This window comes from Camelus dromedarius, chromosome 18 (genome assembly GCF_036321535.1).
Source record: "Camelus dromedarius isolate mCamDro1 chromosome 18, mCamDro1.pat, whole genome shotgun sequence".
Lineage (NCBI taxonomy): Eukaryota > Metazoa > Chordata > Mammalia > Artiodactyla > Camelidae > Camelus > Camelus dromedarius.
The window spans coordinates 2374608-2389253 of NC_087453.1; the positions used below are offsets into that span (position 1 = coordinate 2374608).

Genomic DNA, 14646 nt, shown 5'->3' on the forward strand with positions numbered 1-14646 from the left:
GGGTCCCAGTCACGGCGCCAGCTGGACTGGTTCCTTCTGGAGGCCCCGGTGAAACGGGCAGCCTGGTTCTCACAGCTGCTCTCCAACAGGAGATGCAGAAGGAAGCTGGGAACTGAAGGAGTCAGCTGTGTCGTGCACTCATTCATTCGTTCGTTCAGCCGGTGCTCTACAGTCTGCCCCGCCCCAGGGACGTGCTGGGGACTCAGATGCTCCAAGGGACACACCTCTTAGTTGAATCTTGGCAGGGATGTCACGGCAGGGAGGCAGCACAGGGAAGGCATCCTGCAGGCTCTTACCTCTGCCTCGTCCTGCACCAGCTCCTGATCTCAGGCTCTGGTCTCCAGCCGTGCTGGGGAATTAGCCCACTTTCTTTTGTCCCCCTACGTTCTCCCTGCGGCTTGAGGCAGAGGGAACGCTCCACAGTGTCCCACTGACCCACCATTTCATAGGTCTCAGCTTAAACTTGACCTGCTTAGAGAAGATCTAACATACAACCCAGATTTGCCTGCTCCCCCAGGAGCCCCACCACCTGTCTTGCTCCTCCGTAGCCGTATCACCTTGGTAAATGGCCGGAAGAGCCTTTGCCAGTGACCAACTGCAACGTTCAGGCAGGAGACACTGTGCCTTGTTTGTGGCAGTGTCCCTGTTGCCCAGGATGGGGCTTGAAATGCAGGAGGCCCCCAGTAAATATCTGTAATATGAATTAAAGAACATATGCATGCATAAATGAAGGCTGCTATCATGACCACACGGTGTAAAAATTGCAAAAGTAAAATGGCAGAAGAGGCACATGGATGAATTAATAAGCTGGCTAGTATCATAGAAAATGTTCTTTGGCCGATAAAACAGTTGTCTCCATCTTCCTTCTCTCCTGACGCCATGAAGACTTGGAAATTAAATATTTATCTTCTCACCCCCTACATCAAGGGCTGACCATGAGACAAAGTTCTGACAAGCAAGAGGAAGGCAGAAATTTGCTAGGGCGTTTCCAGGAGAGTTTTTGACTTCTCTAAAAGAAGCAAGAAAGTTTCTTGGTATTGCCCTCTTTCCCACTAACATGGATTTGATGGGTGGGGTGATGGCAGCCATCTTGTGATGATGTTCAACAGATGTGACAGAAGTCAGTGCACAAGGAGGGTAGTAAAGGTATCTGGTGGCATCGGTAAGCCAGTGAGCTTAAACTGACAGCCAGCCACCTCTTGACAACTTACAAGGCAAGACAGCAAGCCCCTGACCGTGTACTAACCGTGTCCTGGCCGTGTGCTGACTGTATGTTGGCTGTGTGCTGGCCATGTCCTGGCCATGTGCTGGCCGTGTCCTGACCGTGTCCTGACCATGTCCTGACCGTGTGCTGACCGTGTCCTGGCTGTGTGCTGGCCGTGTCCTGACCGTGTCCTGACTGTGCTGACCGTGTCCTGGCCGTGTGATAGCTGTGTGCTGGCTGTGTGCTGGCCGTGTCCTGACTGTGTGCTGACCGTGTCCTGGCCGTGTGCTGACTGTATGTTGGCCGTGTGCTGGCCGTGTGCCGGCCGTGTCCTGACCATGTCCTGACTGTGTGCTGACCGTGTCCTGGCCGTGTGCTGGCCGTGTGCTGGCCGTGTCCTGGCCATGTGCTGGCCATGTGCTGGCCGTGTCCTGACCGTGTGCTGACCGTGTCCTGACCATGTGCTGGCCGTGTGCTAGCCGTGTGCTGGCCGTGTGCTGGCCGTGTCCTGACCGTGCTGACCGTGTCCTGGCCGTGTGCTAGCCGTGTGCTGGCTGTGTGCTGACTGTGTGCTGGCCGTGTCGCCCACTGCTCACGGGCCTTCTTGACTCGTGGCTGAGCACGTTTCCAGCGGATACTGAAAACTGGGTGAAGTGCCTGGAGTTTCATGCTTTCATTCTGGACCATGTTGTGGGTTAACTCTGTCCTCAGGTACCGAGCAGAGATGAGTCATAAGGAAGGACGTCAGTGTGGTCATCCTTGACAGAGCCTCCTGCAGGCAGAACAGCATCCTTTCGTCTACCCGGGAGGTAATGGACGAGCCGGTCGTTGCTGTAATTGACTACTCGTTCTCCGATCTGCTGCTGCTCCCTCTAATGACCCTCTTTGGAACAGATAACAGCTTTTACTAGGCTCTCAAAAACCATGGAGGACCTTGGTGACGCTTCCCTGGCGTTGTGCACATCTGTGCCCGGCGGGTGGGGGGGGGGCGGCCCCACTCTGAGGGAGCTGCTTCCCCCTCACCTTCAGTGGGATTCTGTGGCAAGAATTCATTTCAGTCTCACAAGAGCCCAGACACAGGGGGCTACCCAGGGCCCCTCTCTGCCATCCGTCCGAGGACTCCAGCCCCGTGTTCCGTACGACACCCTCCTCTTCTTCAGCACCTTCGCTCTCCAGCCTCAGAAGGCACCATCCGCACAAACTCCAGGCGCCGCTCCCCTCCGGGCAGCCATGAAGCACGTTTTGATTGAAAACACGTCCTGTGATCCCCGAGTCGGAGTGGCTATATTAGCTCCTATGGAAGTCCACAGAACCTAGAGTCCTGTCTGTTACTTCCTTCTCTCAGCAGATACTCCCTGAGCCTGGGCCGCAGGGCCAGGCGCCCTGCGTGCGGTGGGAGGAAGCCCCCGCGCCCGGCCCCGTGGGACTGCAGTGGGGCGAGAGACGCTAATCACGCAGTCACGCACGTGGAAGGAGAATTATGACCGCAACAAATGTCCCCAGGGAGCGGGTTCTGGGGCCACAGAAAGAGGATTTACTGGTCAGAAAGGTCAGAAACAGTTTCTGGGAGGAAGGGACTTTGGAGCCGAGGCCTAACTCGGTTTCCCTTCTTTGGCCCTACTGGTGCGAGGGCCGGGCCGTCCCGCACGCTGCAGGACGACGTGCCGCAAGCCTGCTTCTCCCCCCGGGGACCGGCCGCACCCTCTGCCTGCTGCGGCAAACAGAAGCCTCTCCAGATGTCGCCAGCTGTCTTCCAGAGGCAAAAACTACCCTTGGCCGAGAAACACCGGTCTAAAGGTTCCCTGGCTGTTAGCCAGGTGACGTGGGTGGGGAAGTGGGAAGGTGCCCCAGACAAAGAGAAAGGCGGGTGCAAATGCCCTGTGGCTGGAGAACCAGGCCCCGAGAACGGGGAGGCTGGCAGGAGGCCACTGGGGTCAGACGAGCCACGTGGAGGGCCCCGAGGAGACGCTGCTGGGCTGCAAGCAGTCGTCTACATGGAAGAGCCCAGGACCACTCCCCAGCCCCGCCACGGGCTCTGACGCATCTACGCACATCTATGTGCAGAGCACAGGGCCACCCAGTGAAGCCCCTCAGTGCACCCAAGTCCTGCCAGGCCCTAGGGCCCACCCTCCAGGGCTCCCTTTCTTCAAACACGGGGCCCACTCAACGCCTCCCTGTGCCCACTCCCAGCAGACACAACCGCAGACTCCAGGCCACGATGTCGGAGCTGAGGCCCCATCCACGGCTGAGTCTAAGTCCTCCCATGCCCAGGCCCCCCGGCGTCCCTGGCCGCCCATTTGTGGGTGGGGGGAGTCTCCCGTCTCCAAATGTCACGCCGGTGGAGACCGAGAGCCAGCGTGGAGGGACGCCCCGGCTCTCGGGGCAGCACGAGTAGTGTGTCTGGTCGGTGACGGGCCGAGCCCTGGACAGCGATGTGTGAGAAGACCGAGCGAGGCCTTTCACATTGCCGTCAACTGAGTGGCCCCAGCAAGACAACAGCGAGACCGACGGGGTCTGGGTCACCAACGAGATCTGAGGGGGGAGTAGGCAGTATGCTGGCGTCTTTCCATCGCAGCGGGGAGCCGATAAGGAAGGAAGCTGGCCAGGTGTCCCCCACAGCCTGCTGCGGGGGGAGAGGGGGGTCAGCGTGGAAGCCCCCTCAGTCCGGGTTTCAGAAGTGCTGAGTTTCTCTGATCGTTTCCTTAAGTGTTTTAGGCCTGTGTCGTGCTCTTCGGCTGACGCCAGCCTCGCTCAGTTATGCTGAGGGCGCAGGAGAGCCTTGTCGTTCCAACCTTAGACCCACGGCTGCGGCCCAAGTGTGGTGAGGGCGGCCTGGGGCAGAGTCTCGTCCCCAGCCCAGCCTCCGGCCAAGGGCGGCCTCACCACGGCCCCGGAGCCCGAACCCCCCAGTCAGCCACTCGGTAATCCCCGACTCACAGACGCTGCAAGCGCTCTGACGCTTGTTGCCAAGCCACCACGACTGGGGACAGTTGTTACACAGCAACAGACAACTAAGGCGGTGCCCACGTGCCCCGAGTGGGCCGCAGAGCCTGGGGGGCCACACGGAGAGATCTAGGCCTGAAGGGAGACCGGTCTGTTTTCTCCGCAGCGTGTTCATCCGTTTATCAAGGCGCGTCGTCCCCGCGGGGACGTGCTTGGAAGGCGAGAACCAGGTCCGAGTCCCCCTAACTGCCTGCACGGCGCCCCGGAGGACTCTGCTCGGCCGTACGCTGTGGGGATCTGAGCGAGGTGTTGGTGAGTGAAGGGGTCCGCGGATGAGAAGTATTAAGAAGAGCTACTAATTTTTATGAATTATCATAAAACAACCATATGAAATGTACAAAAAGTATAAACGTTCCCCTGCTCCTATCACCTCGAGACTGTGATGGAGGCTGAAGGGCACTGATCCACCGTCGGCCAGGCTGGCCTAGTTCTGTATTTTTATTCCAAATACTCAGATAAAGGCCACAGAACCCTTCTTTCTTAGACAAAAATTTGCCCCTTGTTTATACGAAGGATTAATATACAGAAAAGGATGGAAAATAAAGATAAAAGACCCACAGACCTGAGACCAAAATTGAGCAGATATTGTATTTTCCACTTTGCTTCCAATGTTTGTAAGGAAATGGGCTGGTACAGAGGCAAGAATTCCTTTCTGAGGGCATCTTAGGAGACGGGCTCCTCCTACTAGTCACTCCCCTAGGTTGAGCAGTTTCCTTCAGGCTGTATTCTTGAAATTTTACTATGTGTGTCTGACCAGTAATTATATGGAAGGACAATTATATATACGTCTACATAAATACAATTATCTTATGTTTGAGAAAAAATTGAGAGTTGTGTCTTGCACAGCCTTTCAAAGCTTGTCTCTCTCTCTTGTCAGTTTTTGAGACTTCTCAACTGAACTGACAGCTCTGGTTTATTCATTTTAGCGGCTACATATTATTCCACCAACAGCGACACACCACCTATATTCATACACAGGTTCACGCTGACGGATACTCGGTTATCTCCAATTTGCGTCTTTCCCCCAGATGCCGCACTGGCCATCCCGCGTGCGACTCTCCACACGTGCTTCTTATTTTCCAGAAGACAGGAGGCACCGTCTTCTGCAGCAGCACCGGGCTGCCTACGTGTGCATCCGAGTTCAGTTACATTAGTACCTGTCTTTGTCCATGGGGCTGCGAAACGAAATTCTGCAGACTGGACAGCTTATGAGCAGCACAGATGCTCTCCCACAGCCCTGGAGGCTGGGCGTCCACGGTCAGGGTGCCAGCGTGGTCGGGTGAGAGCCGCCTCCCGGGTCTGCTCACTCGTCCTTGGGTCCTCACATGGCAGACGGGATGAGGGCTCTTTGGGGTCTCTTCTATAAGGACACTTAACCTGTTCAGGACGGCTCCATCCTCATGGCCTGGAGAACCTCCCCAACCCAACCTACTAGCACTGTCACATCTTGGAGTTAGGGTTGCAGCATGAACCTGGGGGTGACACACACAGTCAGACCACAGCAACCTCCGAGACCGGCACCGAGGCCGCCGACACGCTAGGTCTTCACTTCACAACGCCCAGCACACAAAGCAAGGACCCGGCCAGGCTGGACGCTCCCGAGGGCTCACACGCTGGCCTTTTTGTTTTCTGGATGTTGGTCTGCTGACTGCGTGAAGCACCAGAAACGCAAACAAACCAGCCAGAAAGAAGGAAACCCCGGTGAGCATTCCTCCCAGAGGCAGAAGGACGCCAAAGCCCCCCCAGGCCGGTTTGGAAGCCGTCAGCTTCTCCAAGCGCCGGGTTCTTGTGTGTGTGTGTGTGTGTGGGGTCTCGCCATGCCGCCCCCTCCCTTCCTCTCCTCGCCACCCTCAGCGAGACACGCACAGAGAAAACAACCAGAAGGGACAAGAGAAGACTAGCGAGAAGTCTGGCGATCGGGGCCCGCGGTCGCCACGATCCGTTTCCTTAATTATGCTGAAACTCGTCTGCTCTGCGCGTTAACACGCTTCCGAGGGGCGGGGCTGCAGAAAGCCGGCGGGGCTTACAGAATCATTCAGCGCGCATTTTCTTTTGCCAGGATGCGTGTTTACTGACCAGTTCATAGACTCTCAGACTTTGGGGTGGGGAAGTAGCTGGCCAAACAGCTCACCTTCCAGGACAGCCTCCTGCCCACATGCCTTTTATGACGTTGCTGAAACTGACTGAGAGGTGACGAACTGGCTTCTGGTCAACAATCTTTGCAGCCTACCCTGTCTAGAACGTGAATATTCCAGCATGCTAGCTGCAGGCATTCGATGGCGCTGAAATGAAGCCAAGGAGAAGGGAGGATGGACGCCACCGCGTCTGCAGCCGCTGGGGACGAAGCCGCCGCCAGCCCCCTGGGGGGACTGAGCAGAACGGGGCCGGCGGTGGAGGCGCTGTGCGCACAGGGAGAAGGTGATCCACGGGTGATGGGAAAGCACGGGTTATAACGCGACCGAAGGTACAGACTCGCGCCATGTTCAATCCTTGGTCAAATCCACACATCATAAAAAGCCTTTCTATAACAAAGAATAATTTCCAATCCTCACTCAAGGAACAGCCTGCATTCCTGTTAGACTCCGGCGACCAGCAGCGGGGTGGGGGCGGCGGTCAGGCCCCCTCCTCGCGGTGCCCAGGGGCTTCCGTGTGTGGGAGGCCCGGAAGCAGGGTGAGCCCCACCTGTCCGCTCCCCGAGGGCTCTCACACTGCGAGCCGCTGCCCCGGCCCTTCGGCTGCCGGCTGATTTGAAAACATCTCTCCTTCTTTCCTCGAAGTCCTGAAACGAGGCGACCGGGAAGCGTGGGGCGTCGTGGGTCCCGGTTCTTCGGGCGCTCCTGCACTGCGCGTGCTCCTCACGCCTCCGCCCTCCTCCCACGCCCCAGGCGTCCCGGCGCCACGCGCCTTCACAAGGCCTCCCCGGCACGCGGGGCAGACCCCGCCGGCTCCTACTGGACCTTGTGAAAAGGACAGGACGGGCTAGGGGTCAGGGGCCCTGAACAGCGGCCCCTCCCTCTGCCCCAGGCCTGGGAAACGGTGCAGGGGGGTGGGGTGGGGCAGGGTGCACAACCCTGGTTGTGGGCTGTCCGACGGAAGACAGGACAAACAGACACGAGCTGCCGTGTGCGCGTCACTGAGATAAAGCCACCCCGCGGTGCTGCCAGTGATGGTGACAAGCCCACCGCCTGATGGGGCCCGAGAGGCTCCGCGGGCCATCCGACCTCACCACGTCAGTGATCCCACGCGGTGGGCCTGGTTGTCGGCGCCGTCCCATCATGTCCTGGGGCAGCGCGCTGACTGCCTGTGGCTGCTGTAGCGGGTGACCAGGAACGTGGTGGCTGAAACAACACAGCGCGGCTGCCTCGCGGACGTCCTGCGTGGGTTTCCCGGGGATAAAGTCAAGGGACCGCTGGCTGTGTTCCTTCTGGAGGTTCTAGGGGACAGTCCGTGTCTCTGCTCTTTCCAGGTGCTCACGGCCCCTCCCGCCACCTTCAGAGGGCCCGGTGCTTAGCAATGACTCTGACTTTTCTTTCGCCTCCTTCTCCTTTTGGACCTGCGACTCCACTGGGCTCACCTGGAGAACCAGGGTTATTGCCCTCTCCTAAGGTCAGCCTCATTTCCATCTGCCATTTACTCCCCTCGGCCAAGCACCCCAGCACAGTCCTGGTGGGGGGCGCTGTGTGGGCATCTCTGGGAGGCTGTCCCACTGACCACAGCAACTGAACAGAAGAATTAAGACTAGATCCGGGCACCTGGCACCCATGCCTCCCTCTCTCAGCCACCATCCAGTGGACACAAAACCGGGGAACGTGAGAGTCACCCAACAAACTTAATAAAAGTAAACTTTCCAAATGGGTGTGACGGCTGTGCACGACAGCTTGGAAACACTCAGTCAGCCTGATGCCGCACAGCGATTCCAACAAGAGAGAAAACACAAGGGGCCTGCCCTGGGGGCTCTCACAGGCTCGTCAGGAGACCAGCCCTGGAATGTTCCCAGCAGTGACGTCTGTAACAGGGAGAAAAGGAAGCAACCTAAGTGTGCACTAGAAGACGGAGCGTACACTGTGATAGAGGCAGACAGTGGGACACTGGACAGCACAGAAAGTTCATGAAACTTGAGCTACAAGTATCAGCGTGGGTGACGCTCACAAACGGAATGTTAGGCGAAAAACAAGCTGTGATTTTTTGTGCAGCATGACATTTATGTACAGTACAGAGAGTGCGAAATGATGCATCTTCCCCAGGGACACACATGGTACACGTACACAGAAACGCACGGGGGCCAGAGGTCTCGGGTCCGGGAGGGGAGGAGCCGGCGGGGCCAGCGTCCCGGCCAGCGGACGGCCCTTCTCCTTGTGCAGGGGGTGCATGGGGGTCCTGTGTGTTCTCCCTCCTACTTTATGTATATTATATTTTGAGATTTCATAATATTTTCTAATAACAAATTACAGCCCTTTTGGCCTACATTTCTGGACTGTTAGTAAGAAGAGAAAGTCTCTTAGGCTCTTGGTTTCCATCCACACTCTAAGCTAAACTCAGAAAAAAAGTGAGTCTGTATCCAGTTCTGGACGGTGTTTCCACGATCAGAGCCTCCTTTGGGTCCTTCATAAACAGGCGTGTGCCCAGGGGGCCGTCCTCAGCACCGCATGGTGACCTGCCCCGTGCCCGCCCGGTGAGGGGCCCAGCACCGTCACCGGAGGAAGCAGGGCAGGGGCCGGGGGGCAGGTGGGCAGGGGTGTACCGTGCCCTCTCACGTCTCCCACCTCTCACAGGGCAGCGAACCACGGGTTTGCCCTCGCAGCCACACTGTCAATCGGCCAGCTTGACGGCTGGGCAGCGCGTGGCTGGGCTGCGGTCCCGGCCGGGAGCTGCTGTGTTTCCGATTCAACGACCAGCTGGACAGTGACGGCCCCGAGGATGCTGGTCTTTACCGCCTCCCTGGCCCCCACTGACCTTCTCTCCGGACGACGCCCAGTCCACACAGTCCCATTAACGCGGAGATCCTGTATTAAGGCTGACCATTTACGAATTGCCAGGGTTTTCATGTTCAGCATCACAGGGGTGCAGGGGTCCACAGCCACACGACCCGGGCTGGCGAGAGTTTCAGGACCCTGACGTCAGGCCTTTGAATGTTCCTTCTTGCTCCTTCAGTGAGAAGATGAGCTGGTGGGAAGGGCTCAGGGACTCTCAGACAGCCGCAGCCCGGAACACCCAGGGGGCCTCCTGGTGGAGGCAGCATCCTGCCCTGTGAGTTTAAGTTCTCACCTGGGTGAGAAGGATGGACCGTATTGAAAGCCCTGCCCCTAACACGCTGCTGCAGAAACCCTGCACCTGGGAGCGCAGCTGACGGCCACTTGCCCACGCGGATGTCAGGGCTGAGGGACCTTGTGCAGGTCGGCCACCAAGGAGCTGTGACACCTTCGAAAAGGCACTTAACCCCTCTGCACCTTCTCTGCCCCAGGCACGAAATGAGAGGACTGGTGGCAGTGCCGAAGCCCTTTCCAGAGTAACAAACGTACGTGATTCGGGGGTCACTGTGCGGCTGGCCTCGGAGGGAGGGGGCAGGCCAGGGAAGGCCGCGGAGGGGCGCGGACGCGGCGCGGAGTGTCAGCTCGGCGCCCTGCAGAGACGGCCCCTGACGCCAGGGGAGGACGGGCCCCGCCGGCGCCCGTGGCCTCGGCGCCTTTGCGGCACCGACAGGCCTCTCAGCCGGGAGCCTGGGGGCCCCGGGGGCGGGGCTTCTTCAAGGCGCTTCACAGACTGAACCTGAATGAGGTCGGCGGGGCTCCTCGCGTCCGTCAGTGGAGCTTCAGGCAGACCGTGTCCCCCGCGGCAAGGGGCCTGCCCTGTCACTTCCGGTGATGACAGGAAGTCTCTTGTTGTCACAGTTTTAATTTTATTAATTCATCTTTTAGGAGTAGGGAGGTGATCTGCGCAGAGAAAACCAACACTAAACCAGCGGCTGGACTTGGGGAAGTGCCGTGCGGGAGGCGTGTTCACTTTCTGCTCCTTCTGTTTCAGAAAAGGTGCACAGCTGCGACCTGGGGGAAGGTCCCACCTTTTCTTCATCGGAGCAGTTCTCCTGGAATCCAGCCTCTCCCCTTGCCCGAGGCTGCAGTGACAGAGGACTCATGACACAGACTCTGAACAAGGGACAGGAGGTGTCTGCAGACAGCAAGGAAGACGTGACGTCTGCACAGCTCCTTACGCAGGGGAGTTAAGGAGCAACGAAATAAGGCTCAAAGATAGAACAGAAACGCAAAGAGGAAAATGGCCCAACGAGCAGAATGACAGAAAATGTAAAAACAAAGGGAGAAGGACAGGGAGGGGCGACGTGGACGAGGAAGGGGCTCTGGAGAAACAGCCTGCAGGAGGCGGGGGGCCGGGGGCCAGGGAGGCAGGAGCTCACACTTTCAAAGATGCTCGCGAGGTTTTCCTTGCTTCGAACGTAGCAAAACACACTGAACCCACATTCATCACAAGAGAGAGTTGGGGGTGGCCTCTAAGCTAAGGGAGGTTTCACGGAATTCAAGTGACATGATGGGTGTTTGACTGCGGTGAGCCTCCTTCTCCCCGTCTGTTAAATATTATTTTAAAAATATTTTATTCCACTTACAGTAACCAGCCATCTGCTCATGCAAATAAGCACCAGCCTGGAGAAACAACTGTACCCCAGCCCTGGGTATGAGGTGGACAAGGCGGCGGGGAGGCGCAGGTGGGGGCGGGCGTGGGTCCTCACACAGCAGCCCCCAGTGTCGAAAGGCGCCGTGATCGGTGCCCTGCAGACTCAAAATGCAGCTGCTTCGAGCGAGGTTGTCTTACTTCCTTTCTCTTTGTCCCCCGTGGTTTGGAAACAGGAGGAAGAATGTGTCGAGAGTTTGCAAATGGAAAGGACTGTAATGCATCTGCCACCGCTGTAATGTCCCTTTGGGGAAGCTCCCCTGGCTGGGTGAGCAGCCCGGAGAGAGCCACGTGACCAAGAACAAACAGAACACGGCTGCCTGCAGCCACGCTGGCCACTCTGCCGCCTGCAGGACACCCCAGCGGGGCCCTTTTTGTGGGGCTTCCGCCCAGCCCACAGCCCTCCATCAACAAGGAACCCCTCCCCGTTCCAGACACAGGGCTGCCCTCCAGTCATGTCAGGAAGGCATCATCTGTCCCACTGGGAACGGCTGATTGGACCAGGGGGGATAACAGATCCTTGCACATCCAGTCCGGTGGGAATCAATCACAGCAGAGGGTGCAGAGGGCTTAACCTGGAAGGGATTTAACCTCAGTCCTGAGGCTGCATACTGGATTGGCCATCTTCAGCCACAGGGGAGAAGGTGGACACAGGTGTGCACTGGTGCAGAGGATGGGGAGGGCTGCCAGATACACACACAGATGGGGAGGCAGGTGCACACCTGCACGCCAACGGCAGACAGAGCATCAGAGGGAGACAAGTGCCCGGACGTCCGGAGACACCAACTCAGAGACAGAGACAGAGACATGGAGCAAAGCTGGTGGAGACTCTGTGGCCCGGAGGAGTCTTCTTGGCACTGTCTTCAATGTCCAGCTCCACCCCGTCCCTCACCCGCCACACGTCCAGCTTCAGTGACATAACTCCGTATCTTTCCAATAAACCCACCCTTTCATTCCTTCAGCTACTCCGAGGGCATTCCCTTTCCTTCTGTCTGAAACACCTCTGCCCCTGTCAGCAGACCCTCCGACTGGGCTGCAGACGTGCCTCTGGACTGAGCTCTGCCCATGCCTTTCGGAGCATCTAGATCTCCCCTTCCAGACTGAGCCCCACTTCTGCTCCAGAGCAGGTGGGACTTCACAGGGCCAGGGCACACGCCGCGGGCTTTGCTCCTAAAGCTGCGCTAATGGAGGTGAGCTGGGTGCTGAGCCAAGCCGGGAAGGTCGGGCCACCGGTTCTCACCAGGGGAGAGAGCTGGCTCGTGTCCAGAGAAGGTGCCCGAGGGGGCGGGACTAAAGCGGCCTTTGAACATAAGGGTACGTACGCCACCAGCGGGGGTCGAGTGTGAGGCTGCTGACGTGTAGCTTGCTTCCAGGGAGACCCTCTGAAACACAATCCCTGCCTGAAGCCCCCCAAGGCTCCACTCTGCACCGGGAACAAAGCCCAGCCTCCTCAGCGCGGCCCAGCCCCCACCCGCGCTACTGGGCTTGCCCCTGCCCCCAGCCCCTCGCCCTGCCACCCCCTCTGGCCACGCCAGGTCTCATCTCGGGTCTCAGACACACTAAGCACGTCCCTGTCCGGGCGTCCAGCCCCACCTGCCGCCGTGAACTGTGACTCCGCCCTCCACGTTCCGCCCAGGCCGTCTCCTGCCCACTCAGGCTCTGCTCAAATGCCACCTCCTCCGAGAAGCCCCCCCAACCACTCCAGTTAAAGCAGCTCCCAGCGCGCGCTGTCATCCTCTTCAACACCCTGTCTCCCCGCTCTTAGTGCACGTAGCCGACCTGAAGCAACCACACCTAGGCGTTTACTCAGACCACTTACGTCCCTCACTGCCCTTGCAGGCCAGCCGGGCAGGGGCAATGTCTGTCCTGCGCGCATGGCATCCCAGCAGAGCGCCTGGCACCGGTGACTTGCTCAACGCGTCATTTCTGAACTAACTACCCACCCGCCCAGTCTCTCTTTCCGGCTCAGCTAGCCTGGCGAGGGGCGCACCAATTTCACTGAGCTCTTCAGAGAACCAGCTTTCTGTCTCGTTGGTTTCCTCTATCAATTTCCTGTTTTCAATTTCATTGATTTCTGCTCCAATTCTTTTTACCCCTTTTCTTCTGCTCATTTTGGATTTAATCTGCTCTTTTTTTCCTAGTTTGCTGGGGCAGAAACTTAGATTGTTGACTTTAGAACTTTCTTCTTTTATAATAAATGCATCCAATGCTATAAATTTCCCCCTTGACACAGCTTTTGCCGTATCCTAAAATTTTTGATAAGGTGTGTTTCTATTTTCATTTAGTTCAAACTATTTAAAAATTTCCCTGGAGATTTTTCTTCCTTTGGCCCATGCATTTTTTACAAGTGTATTGTCTTTTTCTTTTTCTCCACATATTTTGGACTTTTTTTTCATTCTCCTACTGTTGCTGATTTCTCGTTTAATTCCACTGTGGTCTGATGGCAGATACGGTATGATTTGTACTCATTTAGATGTGATGACGTGTTTCATGGCCCAGAACGCGGTCTGTCCTGGTGAACGTCCCACGTGAGCCTGAGAAAAATGTGCACGGGGCTCTTGCTGGGTGACGCTGTCTATAGATGTCATTACTCCCAGCTGACTGGTGGTGGTGTTGGGTTCAACTCCGTCCTTACTGGTTCTCTGCCTCCGGGATCTGTCCATCGGTAACAGGGGGTACTGGGGTCGTAACAGTGGGTTCGCCTTTCCCCTCGCAGTCCTGTCAGGCTCTGCTTCAGGCAGCCTGGCGCTCTGCTGTTAGGCACGCACCGGGGAAGGACGCTGGCGCCCGCTGCACGAAGCGGCCCTTTCATCCTTACGCACCGATCCCTGGTAACTCTCCTCGCTTTGAGGTCTGCTCTGTCTGACATTAACACAGCTGCTCCTGCTTTGTTTTCATTAGTGTTAGCATGATGTATCTTCCTCCAGCCTTTCATTTTTAACCGATATGTATCTTGAAGTTTAAAGTGGGTTTCTTGCGGACAACATGTAGTTGGGCTGTGTTTTTAATTCACTCTGACGATCTGTCTTTAACCGGTGCATCTGGACCACTGACACGCAGAGTGCCCGTGACAGGCAGGGCTAACACCTACCGTGTTCACTGCTGGTTCCTATTTGTCGCCCTGGTTGTTTGTTCCTGTTTTTTGTCTCCTACTGTTTTTCTGCCTTTTGCGGTTTTTATTCAGCTGTTTATGTGATTTCGTTTCCAAATAACACTATACCACTTCACGGGTAGTGTGAGTGTCTTATAATAACAAAATAACCCAAATTCCTTCCTTCTGTCTCTTACACCACTGCTGTCGCTCACTTCACCCCCCACGCACACACACACACACACACACACACACACACACCCGTCCGATGACAGTGGATTCCACATCACCCCGTGCCTGGGTCCCAGCTGGGATTTCGTAGAAGTTTCCTGCTGCTGCTGGTGGGCTGGGAAGACGCCTGATCGTGGCAATGCTACGTCGGGCCCTGGGGTGTGCGTGATTCCCGGTGAGGACAGGGGTCTCGTCAGGTTCTGGTGGAGAACACACAGCACGGGGCCCCCTGCTGACACTTCCAGTGTCGCCCTGCCCATCTGTCCCTAGAGGATATTGTTCATTATCATCTTTATAAATACACTCTTGATGAAGAGAAAATTAAATATGCGTGTGTTTTAAAATTAAGCATGCATAACAATTCTAAAAAACACTTTAATGGATTCAGTCAGCTGATCTTTCGTGAGAAATGTGGAGCTGGGGTGGCCCAGCTCGG

At 56.9% G+C, this 14646-nt stretch overlaps 1 long non-coding RNA gene across 1 annotated transcript in view; it reads right to left on the reverse strand.

Moving 5' to 3' along the window:
- LOC135323382 (uncharacterized) overlaps positions 1-14646 on the reverse strand; it is a 165071-nt gene that overhangs the window by 121277 nt on the left and 29148 nt on the right. The gene's annotated exons all lie outside the window — the stretch shown is intronic.